The following is a 13,513-nucleotide window of genomic DNA, read 5'->3' as shown; positions in this document are numbered from 1 at the left end:
AAAAAGCTTTCCTTTAAAGGTAAGTCTCTGCAATGCAAACTTTGAAGTCCATTTACTCTTTAATGAAACCTTATCCCAGTATGTTACCATTTAAAAAATTGCCCCAAAGTGGAAAAGAATTTACACTTGAATCCACCAAAAAGTCAGTAAATCGATGCCTGTGTAAATCACTGTGTATAATCTGAGTTTTATATTTGCATAATGACTTAGTGGTGCATATTTGCTATGTAAATGTGGAGTGTGTAGAGGTGGTGTTAGCTCCAGGGAGAAACATTTTTGCTGTACTTGTCAATCGGTGTTCCTCTGTCCAAATATTTTTTTAATAGAAATGTTACTTGTAAAATCTACCTGATGGGAAACAAAGGTAAATAACCTTAATACAGGAATCGAATCCTACAAACTTTGCATTCTGGCTTAGGCATAATTGTAAGGGGGATATTAAAGTACTATAGGAGAAACTAAAAGGAGATTTGGAGTTTAATACCAATTAAAACATTAATTATCGATTGGGGAAAACCTTCGTGTGTGTTTACGAAAACAGATGCTACATGAATAGAAATGTAGGGAAAAAATAAGGCTATGTCTTTAAACTGACAGCCTTTCAATTGGTAAAACAAAAATAAGATTAAATTAATTGCACAAGGAAATGAACTTTGTATTGCAATATCACAAGCTATACCACATAAATTCATGTCCTGAGGGACTGCTAATAAGAACTTCTGTAGCTCATCATTTGGAAGTTACAGAAGAGCAAAAGCAACAATAACAATGCCTGGGTGTATTTGTAGCTTTGCGCTGAGTGTGACCCATGTATGTGCCACTGCTGAGAGAAACACTGCAGTGGCCTTCTGCCTTATGATTACAGCAATGGAGGGAATACCAAGACTAGAGAAATAGTTTAAAATATTGTTGCAAGATTAAATGGATATAGATTGGCCATGAACAACTGCAAAGTTGATACCATGAGAAAGTTTCTGATTAACTCTAGAGTAAATTTATTTCAAAAAATAAGAGTCCTGCACATACCTGTGATATCAATTTGTTGTTGTTGTATACTGTAGCTTTGTTTGCAGTACTTTCTTCTTGTATTATGTCCCAGGCCTGGTCCAGTGGGCCAGGTACTGCTTTTGAGGATAGAGGATTTTACTACAGGTAGTAGGAAGGCTGCACCTTGTTGCATCAAACTGTACTTTGTTTTGTAGCTTCTTTGGGCATGAAACCTGTACATGCGTGTGTGTACATCTTGCACAAGGATGTCTGGGGGAAATTCACCGGCAGCAATGAGATGAGATAAGAAAGGCAAGGGTCACGTCACAGCTCAGGAGTGAGGAGATGGACAGACAGGCCAAAGGGAGGTATTCTGGTCCAGGAGGCCTGCACACCACTGAGAACATTTTATATCCGAGTGGAGATGAACTCTTTCAGGTGTTTGTCACTGAGGTTGTTCTTCAGCACTGGATGTGGGGGTTTCTGGGACCTCTTAATAACCATGTGACGTCCATGGTGACTGCTGCTGGTTGGTGTGGGGGAGTTGTCCAGCTGAACAACGCTGGTCACGTAGCTGTATGGATGGATTGACTCAAACCAAATTGATAGCAATGTTATTTACATGCCTTAGTACTGAAACTCCTGTAGCTGCTGTATATCATGACAAATCTTTTTTGCTGGCCTGAATTTGCATTTTTCTTAAGTCTTTTTTTTTTTTTTTTTCTCCAAACTTCTAGCAGAATTAATAGTTTAGAGGCATGTGGTCTTGCAGTAGACTTTAGTTGTCTTTGAAAAATATAGACCAAGTTCCATACAGGGGAAATGAAAGAGCTGAAGATTACCTTCAGCTGCCCATAATTAAGTTTTGCCCATAATGTGTTTTCTCTGTCTCTGCAGGCCTCTTATCAGCCCATGTTTGTACTGAGCAATGTACAAACACCCCTTTTGTACATAGCCAGCTATATTTCTCCCAAATTAACTGATTTATTTATTCAGCAGCATCTAGCTTTAGATGCTTTTTCCTTAGCATCTTTTGGTGTTGTCATGAGCTTTGATATGCATTCCCGGTAATTTGATTGTAATTACTTCTGTCGTGCACGCATTTATCAGGTGCCTTGCATTTTAGTGAAATAGGTAAATTTAAAGGAGCACTGAGAATCACCAGTTTATTTGAAATGCATCAGGTATATTGTTTTCATGAGAGTCCAACCAATCTGTTCATCGTGGAAGTATCTCCCTTGGAAAGCGACAGCACCGCTTGCCAAGCAAAATGCGGCAGCGGTGCAGCTCATGCCCCTGAACTACCTTCAAATGAGCTTGCTAGAAAGAGAAATCAGAGGCACCTGCCTGCCCTGTGAAAATACCTCTGGGATCTTATTTTTCTGCAGATGAAGGTGATTTATGTACTTTGTAGAATGAAAAATGTACTGGACATGCTATGTGTAATGTTATTCATCAGTGAATCTGCAGGTAAAGCATTGCTGCCCTGCTGTAGGGCCGACCTCCAAGCCCCATGGCTGCATCTGAGAGCAGAGCTGTCGTGAACGCTTTCAGGCAATTTCATTTTCATGGAACCGCTAGAAATTACACTCTCTGATTCATCATGGGGAATACAAATACTACAATTACACAATTATCTGGCAATTTAAAAATTAAGCTTTTTAAATTTCAAGGAATTATACCCATAAGACACATTTAATCAGGCATGGCAATAGGCACCCCCCTAGGCTTTTGCCTCGTGTTAGCACTGCTCGCTGTAGCGTGTGCTTTGTTTTATGCTAGGGTCACATCTCTGCTGCCCTTCCAGTCAGCTCAAGATTACTATTGGCTGTGAATTGTTCTAATCAGTATCATTCTGAAAAAAATGATGTGCCTAAATGGTGTGTAGGCTGATCATCCACTGAGTATAGCTTTGTATATTGCTTCTGCAAACACGTTTGAACAACTGATCAGTGACTAGTGGTAGACCGTGCACAGACCTACCTCCTTCTCGTTCTGCAAAGACTCCTGTCTCATTTTTGATGCCCAGAGACAGGTTTAAATTACATTTTGAACTTGAAAAATGCAGTGGGAGAAATACTGACTGGGATCCATGCTTCATGCAAATACCACAGTTCTTATTTAATTGCAACCAATTCGCTCTTCCTTTTTTTTCCCCCATTGTTTTTATGCGTTCGCATTACAGGTTTTTAGGAAGTGCTCCCATACCAGTTTCCTCCTATAAATCTAATGGTACCATAAAAAAATAACCTCTGCCTTTTTCAGACATTAAAGCCATTAGTTCTGTGTTGCTCTCCTATTAGAGAGATGATTGTTTTTGAAGTCAGGTTGGGGAAAGGAAACTGCTCCTGCTACCTAGCTGCTGAAGCACCTTCTGAACCTGAAACTGAGAATTCAAAGGCACATTTTCCTTCAGGTATACTCCAGATTACACACAGGTTAGGTGTGCAGCAATATGAGGAGATATCATGTACCAAAATTAAATTCTTCTACACTTCTCATTTGGCCTAAACAATGCCAAAGTAACTAAGTACTGAACCAAATTACTAAGTATCTGTCATGTCAGATCCAAGATACAGCTTTGACATAGAAGCCAAAGATTTTCCTTGAACTATGAGCACGTAAATGGCATGCAACTGTAAGGGGCATAGCGCTAGATGAAGAACAGGGCACAAACTGCAGTCTGCAGGGTGATTAAATGTGACTGGTCATAAGGTATCTCTGTGTGCCTCATTTTTTACCTTTTAAAAAGAATATGGAGGAAAATCAAACCTTTTAGATCACTCTAAGTGTTCAGATCAGTTCAGAATATCTTGCTGTAGCTCTGTCAGATGTTGTGCACTCAGTGAACCACTTTGCCAAATGCTGCACCTCGTCTCTTGTAAGTCTAATGAGATCATAAAACATTGCTACTGGTTTGATCCTTTGATGGGCTTAGATCTGAAATAAAGCATTCAAAATATTTTGCACTTTATGTAAAATGGATGTGTTTATCAGGAGATTACAGAGAGGAACATCCTGCTTGGTCATGATATGTGTTTTGCTAACTTAAAAAGATGACTTACTGGTACATACAATTTACTGCTAATTTCAGTCAGAGAGGTTTCAAGCTATAGGAATAGTTGCAACAGACAAAGCCATTTTCTTTGTAAAAAGCCAGTGCACTTGTATTAGATTTTATTAAGGCACCTAAATTCTGCTGTTATACAGGAATATTTTTCTAAACTGGTCAATAGGTGGTACTGGAGCAAAGTGTAAGATGCTACATGTAATGATAGTAACTTGTGTTGCAAGATCATCTGAACGTGGGAAAATATGTTTTGACTCCTCTGGCAGATCCTGCTGCAAACTGTTAAAGGACAGTGGCACAGAAAATGTATAAATTTCCTAGGGTGGATTTAGATGATGATAAAACTAAACAAAACTGCAGGCTATTCAGAGCAAACTGTCTCCTAATCTTTTTCCCATTAGGTCTTTGTGGGCTGCTTTTGTGCAATGCTGCTGAAGTTTTAATTGACCGGAGGGGAAAAAAGCTTACTTGGTGGTGAGAGCATCCCCTTGTGGGACTACTGCAGCTGGACCCCAGGCTCCTTTCCAGCTGTTGTCATGGAGAAAGTCTCACATCACTTTTTTATCCTAGTGCTTCTCCCTTCATAGGAAAGGAGATGCAGCTCGAGGGCATTTAGGGTGGAGCATCGTCTCCTTGGTCCAGGCTTGCTCTTCTAGCGCACGTTTTGTTGTTGTTATTATTATTATTTAATTCACTGTTTTTTAAAGGGATTTGCATTATGTGCAGAGAGGCCTGAAATATTATAGTCAATGAAGGCTGTCCTAGTGATCTCAGGTGCTTGTGATTATTTAGAAAAAACAAGTTATATCTGGTGCTGACATCAGTGTGCTGAGTTGAGACATTTCACACATTAACTAGTAGGAGGAAGGTGCCTGAATTCTCTGACCTCTTGTTCGCCTACTTACATCCAAACTGCCCATCCTGAGTTTGGACACAAACCAGATTAAACACTCTGTGATTGCCTTGGAATTAGAGGAATCTGCATTTTGGCTGGCTTTGCTTATCAAACAGGAGTCACTGCAGATGTACCATTCAATTCCTAGATTGCTGAGCCAGAAGCTTGCCCCTGCATGCGTCTTGAGCTGTGCCACTGGAAGAGGACAGTGAAACTCTCAGTGATCCCACCCTCTCTCCTGCCACCCCCACCTGGGGAGCTTCAACAGAGAAATCCTCGTATCATGGATGGCTCATGGCCTGTATGTCAACTGAACTTTTTCCTGGGAACAGGTTCACCGAAACGAGGGTCACGCTGATCTTCAACTTGAGAGCATTTTCTAATGTAAGTAATGACTGCATTGATGCAAATTTTTTGACTAAAAGAAAGGCTCAGTGCTGTTGTGTAAGTGAGCCTAGCATCTCTTCCTCACTTTGCATCCCAGCTCACATTTAATAATGTCATAAATCACAAGAAGTTAGTGTTTTTCTACAAATATTTTGCCTTTATGATAAATCATGTTTGTTGGGCCATGGTAAATGTATTCTACTAGAGAAAGCAAGTGTGCATGCTATTTAAAATTCTGGAATATTAGAGTCACCATTAAGCAAAATACGATGAAACTGATAACTGATTTCCAACTTGCTATGAAGTAGTGAGAATAAGGAGTTATTTGATAAATCCAAACTGATGTAATCACTTGTTTCTTGCACAAAATGGTTATATGCAAGCTGACTTGCAAGTTATCAGTCTACCTAACACCAGGTTCTGAATTTCTATAATGTTTTCTTTTGTGCACCTTTGGATCATGTAGGAGCTATCAGAGACGCAACCCAGAGTCCATGGGTGAGCTCGGTACCAAGCCTTGTTTTGCTTAGGCTCAGGTACTTCTGCACAAAACAGCATTACCTGTTATCACAAGCCAATGGCAGGGGCTGCAGCCTCTCTGTTGTAAGTTTTGCCACATTAATGCAAGAAAATGCAGGTTTCAGCAGCTGTTTGAAAACCCCTGCTTAAATTTAATAACAGGGCTTTGTGATCTATGCACTGGACTATCTCATTAGCAAATGTAGCTTCTTTCCTTGCTCTTCAATCATCTATGGACCATTATCTGTTTTTCCAAATTGCACTGTTTTTTGGAACTGTTTGTTAAATCATTATCCCACAAAAATTGCGGCCTATGGGTGCATCTCCAAGAGGAGATCTATCAGAAATCACTAGCTCCAATCCAAGACACAGCAATCTTTCCCTTGCCTTCATTGACTACCTTTAGCTTTTTAAATAAGAGTCTAGTGAATGATGATGAGTAAGTTCTCTTGTACATGCCTTAATATACTTTTTGTCATGTAAATAGAGGGATTTGTAAAAGCCGAAGCACCTCAAACATTTACAGGAACATGTGAAAACACTGAAGAACAGACACCAGGCTATAAATACCAATGAAGCACTCAGCAAATGTGTTTGTGAAGACATCACCTCATTGTTCATGCAGTATTGAATTTCCCCATCGCTTGGTAAGTGCTACTAGCATCAAATAGTAAAGTACCATGACAAAAGCAAGATGCAGATGGCTGGCTGTTTAAGTCATTGCTTGATCTGAATGCCAATGGAATTGGATTTGATAATGCTCAGGGAGTGAAAGCCGTTGTATCCAACCCCCCGCCCCCTCGCCTGCCTTGTTCATCCAGTAGTACTTTACAGCACAGGTCAGTCTGTCGTCCCAGGTCACGTAATGACTGAAGCATTACATGTAATAGTAAGTGGTAAAATCTAAAGGCTGGACTGTGTCTTTTGCTGTCATATTGATGTAGCTCAATTGGTTTCAATGGGACTACTTAGGAGAGCAGCATCCTCTTAATTCGAGGAATCAATTCTGCACGTTACAACATGGGGAATGATTAGAAGAGCTCTATGGATATTTTGATATAATGGCAGATATTCTCCTGTTAGAAATCAAAGGCATTTCACAGAGATTAAAAGAACACTTGAAACTGTAGTTTAGTTGGACGTGTCATTCTTTCCCCATATTTCTGCTTTTGGATAATATGCTCTTCTCTTTTGATGCGTTGGCTAGTGTCTTCCTCCATGGGTGTTCTAAATTCACAGGCCTATTAGCTCACACAAGTCAGTCTGACCCTCATCTGCCCAGTGGGATCTCTGCTTTCACCCAGCTCTGTTTAACCCTTTCACACAACTAGCCTCTCAGGTGGCTTTTTCCTCACATGTCACATGCACTCATGCACGGTTTTCCTTGTTAACACAACAACATTAGAAAGGAACTAGAAGAGAAATAATGTGGTGACAGCATCGTCAATGCCATGTGGTGGAGTGATACTTTGATTTTAAGCAGATTAATGATGTCAGTCTGCATTTCTCCATCTAATGTTTAGTTTGAGCAAAATAATGATCAAATTCCTTTGAAAAGTGTATCTCTGAGTAATGTTATGAAAAAAAATCATTTAGTATATTTTGGTGTTGTTTTTTTCTGTTTGTTTTGCTATGTTATCACTTTGCTAAAGAAGCATATTAATTGTATTACCCAGATTCCTTTCATATTTATGAGCTCTAGGGGTGACTGGATCTCTGCCAACCTTGTGAAACTGATTTATGGAAAAAAACCTGATGCGGATATTGTCCAATGTGTGTTTCTTCCTTAAACCACCAAAATCTGTAGTTGCCTGTAAACTTTCTTGGCTCTTGAAACTTATCATTTCCACAGCTGCCAGGACACATATGATGAAACAGATGCACAAAATGAGGAAGGACTTGGCATAAACAAGCGAAGCGTACTGCTCCGTCACGGACAAATAAACACCGGATTTTCTAGAACTGTGCGACTGTGAGTAAAAACAGCACTAGACTCAATTCCTGACTGTATGTGGGAGAACAGTTGATGCTGTGATAGTGTGCACTGTCCAGATAGTCATTTAGGTCATGACAGTGAAAGGAAATGTTATACTTTTCTGGCAGAATTGTATTCTTTTAGACTTGTTGACAATTTCTTGCTTTATTTAAGTAGAATAAGATGAACCATAAAGCTACTCCAGACACCTTGATCTTGCTTGACAGTTCACGTTAAATCAATTGTAGTAGAGTTAAAAATAAAAATTATTAAACGGAATATTTTTGCTCCTAGGAAGATTAAAGCTAGTTAAAAAATATATGTATGCTGATGCTGCATTTACATACAAGTGCCTGAGATAAACATCTAATGTAAAATAAATTCCCCTTTACCTGCTTTTAGTGACCAGCGGATAGTACATTGACACTGCTGGGGGTTTGCTGCTCTGTTGCTCCTGTGATTTGTGTGTAGCTTTCAGGGAGAGTCGACATGCCTTATTTCATGTGAGCAGCATCTAAAAATCCAGATGCTGCAGAAATGTGACTGTGCATGGCCGGTGAGGATGCTCCCTAGGAGAAGCAAGAACCAGAGTCTGTGGGGCGCTCTCATCCTGCCAGTGGCACCAAAAGCTGGCAACAGCCGCAAGCAGCAGAGCCCTCCAGCGCTGTTTGCATGCGAAGCAGGCAAGCTGTTCCTCCCGCTCCGCACCCAGAGTGGAGAGGCCTCTGTTGGTAACTGAAGTGCATGGTTTTGAGTATGCATTAAGCCTGGTCAAAATTAAGGAATTCCCCGAGCCAATATTTGCAATCTGTGTAGATGGTGAGCCAAATTCTGCCTGGATGCTTAAAAGCTGTCGTGTAGTCCTGCATTTCTTGTGGGAATATAGACCGTTCCCCATGTCCTTTTCTGTCTCTCTGATCAGAGATTGAGATTTGGTCGTATAATTGAAACGGCGATGATTTGATTTAAGGCATACCGGCCATAAATGAGATTAGACAGTTTGTAATGCTTCCCATGTTCATTACGGCTTCTGTCATCACGATAATAGATACATGTTGTAGCATTTTCTCTTCCAATTACAAACTTTCATATAAAGATGAAGCATCAGTATTTTAATGCCTGCTTTTTATTCAGTCATACCACCATGGTATATTTGCTTGATCTTTTGAGTTTCTGATGCTTATTTTTCTTTTGGTTCATTAATCCTGTTTTTTCTGTACAGATTAATTTCTATACAGATTAATTATTAAGATGCTATTAACTATCAGACTATTCAGAAATAGAACATCAGAAAGATGAATACAGCACAGCTTTCTGTTAAATTTCTGTCTCCATCTCTGTCTTCTCTCATTTAGGTGGAAATAATTTTGCATCAAGTAGAACAGCCTGAACCTATGTTAGAAAGAGCAGTAAGGAGAGTCAGCATCCTAGGACTAAGGAATTGTCTTCTGGAGTCTGGAAGAATTGAGTTCAAGCAAACATCTCTAAAGGTTCCCATGTGCCAGACAGAGATGGGCAGTAACACAGACTGACTGTTTCAAATCACTAAACGGCACAGACTGCATCACGTGGCCAGGTGAGGATATACAGTGACAGACCTTTTTTCCTTTCAGATGTTGTCGTAGGCTCAAAGATGGTCAGCAGTAAAATAGAGGAAAAATCAGTGACTCACCAAGTCCCACAGATGTAATGGGTAACCTTCTTAGAAAGAATAAAAATATATTCCAAAAGTGATGATTTTATTCAATTAAAAGCTTAGCTGAAAGCAAGCTGAATCTGCTAAACACATTGGATATAGATTACGTTGCAAAAACGTATGAGTGAAGAGCCATGAATTGCACTGCCACTTATGAAAGTATTCATCATTCTCAGGCTGGTGCCAGAACATGTGGAATAGAGCAAGTTATTTCTGGTTTGCTTCCGCTGTCAAATTGGTGACAAGACCATTATCTCTAAGATTCTGTTGGAATAAGGACTGGGTATAACTTGATTAACCAAGACGGATACTGATAGCTGGGATAAAGTTCTTAAGAAGAAACTGACCCTGAGAGTAACAAAAGACAATAGATAATATTTGATGCAAGCTTGTGCAGAACGGAGTAGCAAACAGAGTGGAATAGCATCATCTAGGAACAGAGTCAAAGAAGCCCAGGTATGTTGTTACATGACTTACAAGTATTCACAGCTGTAGGGACTAAAAAACCAAAACATATTCTTACCCTAGTAACTGTTTCCCTTCTCTGTGCCTTTTTGCCTTTATGATTGTCCTGGTTTTGCTGGGATAGCATTAATTTTATTCCTAGCAGCTGGTACAGTACTGTGCTTTGGATTTTTGCATGAAAATAATGCTGATAACACACTGATGTTTTCATTGTTGCAGAACAGTGCTTCCACAGAGCCAAGGACTTTGCTTCTTGTGCTGCCCTGCCAGCGAGGAGGCTGGGGGTGCACCAGGAGCTGGGTGGGGACACAGGCAGAACAACTGGCCCCAGGATGTACCATACCACAGGGCATCATGCTGAACAATAAAACCGGGGGGAGTTGGTCATGGAGGCTGCTGTTTGCTCAGAGACTGGATGGCAGCAGTTGTCTGGTAGCAAGCAGTTGCATTGTGCATCGCTTGTTTTTTTTAATTTTATTCCTCTTATTATTATTGTTGTTATTTACTCAGTAAACTGTCCTTATCTCAGCCCACAAGTCCTCACATTTTACCTTTTTTTCTATTCTCTCCTCCATCCCACTGGGGAGCAAGCCAGAAGCTGCTGAAATAGGAAAAAACAAGCCAAAACACCCAAGTGTTGCACAACACAGTTGCTTACCACCAGCCAGTTGATGCCCAGCCAGTCCCTGAGCAATGGCAGCCCCCTTGGCAAACTCCCTCCGGTTTTATCACTGGGCATGACGTCATGTGGTGCAGGACCATCCCTTTGGTCAGCTGTCCCAACTGTGAAAAGTCTTAATGTGAGCACAGCTTTGTACCAACTAAAACAACAGCAAAATATTTAAAAGCAAAAGCAAAATGGAGTAATTAGGCTAAATACAGTTTGGTATTAGAGTAGTACTAGTAGTACTACTCTAGTAGAGCTTGGTACTAGAGTAGGAGCCTCATGTCCATAACCATACCTGACTTGAGTCCTCATATCTAGCCTTGGAGAGGACCTGAGGAGCTGACCTGAGTAAAATGGATGTGTCAGAAAAAAAATAATAAATAAATTTCAACTATTAATGACTAAACCAGAAAGAAGAAAATGTGGGCAGTCTTTGATTACTTGAAGTTTTGGAGTGCTTTTGTGTAGCCTGGTAGGACTTATGTTATAAATAACTGGCACACCAAGAAGAAAAATAAAGGGTGTGCGTGCGTGCGTGTGTGTGTGTTAAATGTTTTGACATTTCAAGGCCTGAAGACTCTGCTGTGGATAGATCTTCAAGAGAGATAATAAACTTAAATTTTCCTAATTAAATAAAACAAAATGTAATAAGGGATATGAGTATTGCAGCCCTTCCTGTGTGTAAGTTGGAGAATAAACCATTTTTGCTTTGGATGCCTAGCAAATGTATGCACTTCAATCATCTAGAAATAAATTCTTATTGCTGACCCTTCTGCTGGAATTAAGTGCTGACAGGAACTGTTGGTGTGTGTGTCTGGGGGTGTTTTTAGACCATGCTAACTATAGAGAGCGTACACTGTATGCATAACACATTACCTATATACTGGCGGACTAAGCATACAATACAGTCCAACTACAGCGTGCATAGCATGTAGTACATCACCTGTACACATGGTGCATGTAGAACAGTAACCATACAGAGTGTACATTCCATGAAGGCGGCAGCATTTGTAGAATATAGAGAGAGGAAGGGAAGGAATGAGGGAGGGAAGAACGGACAGACCTTAATTGTCAAAGATAGAGGAATTGTGTTTGTGGCTGTAAACCACCATCCGCATTCCTCTGAAATCACCATAAATCCAATCCCATTAAGCAGATCACAAGATACCCAAGTAAAGCAGTGACAGCAATACTGGCTTTATGTGGAAATTTTTAGCTTACACACAAAAAACTATTTATACAGCCGTCTTTGTAATAAAGACATCTTTCCCTTGAAAATATGAAGAGAAATGTTTATGTATGTGCTATCCCTGTGTATCTCCAGTAACTTGGTTTTGATATTGAGGAGTCACTTACCATGTAGTCACCTTTTTTGACAATATTCTTCTCTCAACTGGGCAAAATAATGCAGCGTGCAATGGTGATAGGTCTGCTATGGACGAACAGCATAAAAACAACAGAAGACAAACCTTGTTATCCATACTTATAGGTGTACTTGCAAGTTGCTGAAGCTCCCAGATGATAGAAGTGCCTGAGTGTCTGGTTGCACCTCCTAGACAATGAGCACACAGAGGAAAAAAAAAGTCATCTTGCCCTTTGTCTACGACTTTAGTTACTGCCACGACGTTCACACTTAGGTCTTAAGGTCACATTGCAAGCATCCCATGAGTTCTGGATCTCTATCTGAGGAAGGATCAGGGAAGAACTTTTGACTGCAGCCCTGAAGGATGAGTACGGACACTTACTTAAAATGGGTATGAACAAAGAACTCACCTGAACAGCCTCTGTACAAATGGATCACGCTGAATGAGACAAAGTCGCTCCACTATCCTGCTGCTTTCACCCCTTTCCCATCCGCTGGAGGACTGCAGAGAAAGGTAGCAGACTTACCCTTTGCAATGTTACCCCTTGCTTTAGCTTCCTGGCAAAACCAGATGGCAAGCTTTCCAAGGTCAAACAGTTTGCCTCCCTGGAAACTAGACATTTTTCTGCTCTGTGCAGCCACCTTTGATTAGCCCAAGAGGTCCTAGACAAGCAAAGTGCAAAGGAGTTACAGCAGGCATGGGGATGGAGAGGGCATCACCGCGTTCTTAACTACACTTGCTCACCAAGTGGCTGGATACAGCCTGGCCTGTGGCAATTTATCATGTTGCATGTGGTTACTCAGCTGAAGATATAAATTCCTGTAAGCCTTAAGATGTGAAGTCATAAAAAATGATGAAGTAGCAGAGAAAATAAGATTTACAAGACACACCTAAGGTGTAAATATGAATAAAATAACCCAAACACATATATAGTGAAATGCTGCCTTGCTCCACTTGCTTTAAATTCCCATACAGTGAAAAGGCTGGTTTACCATTCATTCTCAAAGCTGTATGAAAACTCACAACAATGAGTTGTTTGAATGGAATCACTGAAATTCTAACATGTTAGAACTGTTCAGGGCTGCTAGGAATGTCGATCAACGTTTTTGTTTGTTTTAGAATTGTCTTCCCTGTGGACACAAGTTTTGCGCTGGGAAGTTTTGCATACGTATTTGCATATGTATAGCTAAAGCCTGAGGTTTCTGCATGAGGTCAAGATTTGTTGCAGCCAGTGCATGCCTAGTCTATAAAATAAAGATCAGGCTTTTGAATTTGGCTGACGTAGGATGCCTCATGACTGGTCAGTTTTTCACCTTGTATCAAATTCAACAGCCTTGCTGAGTGAAAAATTCAAGACTTCACCACCCCAAAGCTGCTTCTAAATACCTTCAGGTGTGGTTGTCCTAATGTGCATAACACACCCAGAGCATCCTTACAGACAGTTGTTCCCTAGCCCTCACTTGCCCAAATGCTGTAGGTTTTAAAAAA

At 40.4% G+C, this 13,513-nt stretch overlaps 2 long non-coding RNA genes across 13 annotated transcripts in view; one reads left to right on the top strand and one right to left on the bottom strand.

The window, feature by feature from the left end:
- Positions 1 to 13,464, top strand: part of LOC106019051 (uncharacterized) — a 351,120-nt gene extending 337,656 nt beyond the window's left edge. For 9 of the 11 annotated variants that reach the window (XR_011810791.1, XR_011810792.1, XR_011810790.1 and 6 more), the window contains 4 exons: positions 5,101 to 5,336; positions 6,346 to 6,505; positions 7,711 to 7,830; positions 9,189 to 13,464. This is a non-coding gene — a long non-coding RNA (uncharacterized lncRNA). The remainder of the gene's footprint in view (positions 1 to 5,100; positions 5,337 to 6,345; positions 6,506 to 7,710; positions 7,831 to 9,188) is intronic. The other 2 variants (XR_011810786.1, XR_011810789.1) reach the window with 2 other exon arrangements.
- The window catches only part of LOC110353860 (uncharacterized), an 82,605-nt gene that overhangs the window by 4,641 nt on the left and 64,451 nt on the right, over positions 1 to 13,513 (bottom strand). The window contains exons 8-9 of one of the 2 annotated variants that reach the window (XR_011810795.1): positions 12,435 to 12,687; positions 12,131 to 12,213 (exon numbers count right to left, since the gene is read on the bottom strand). This is a non-coding gene — a long non-coding RNA (uncharacterized lncRNA). The remainder of the gene's footprint in view (positions 1 to 12,130; positions 12,214 to 12,434; positions 12,688 to 13,513) is intronic. The other variant, XR_011810794.1, reaches the window with a different exon arrangement.

Source organism: Anas platyrhynchos, chromosome 7 (genome assembly GCF_047663525.1).
Source record: "Anas platyrhynchos isolate ZD024472 breed Pekin duck chromosome 7, IASCAAS_PekinDuck_T2T, whole genome shotgun sequence".
Classification (NCBI taxonomy): Eukaryota; Metazoa; Chordata; class Aves; order Anseriformes; family Anatidae; genus Anas; species Anas platyrhynchos.
This window is presented reverse-complemented; position numbering and strand designations above follow the sequence as displayed.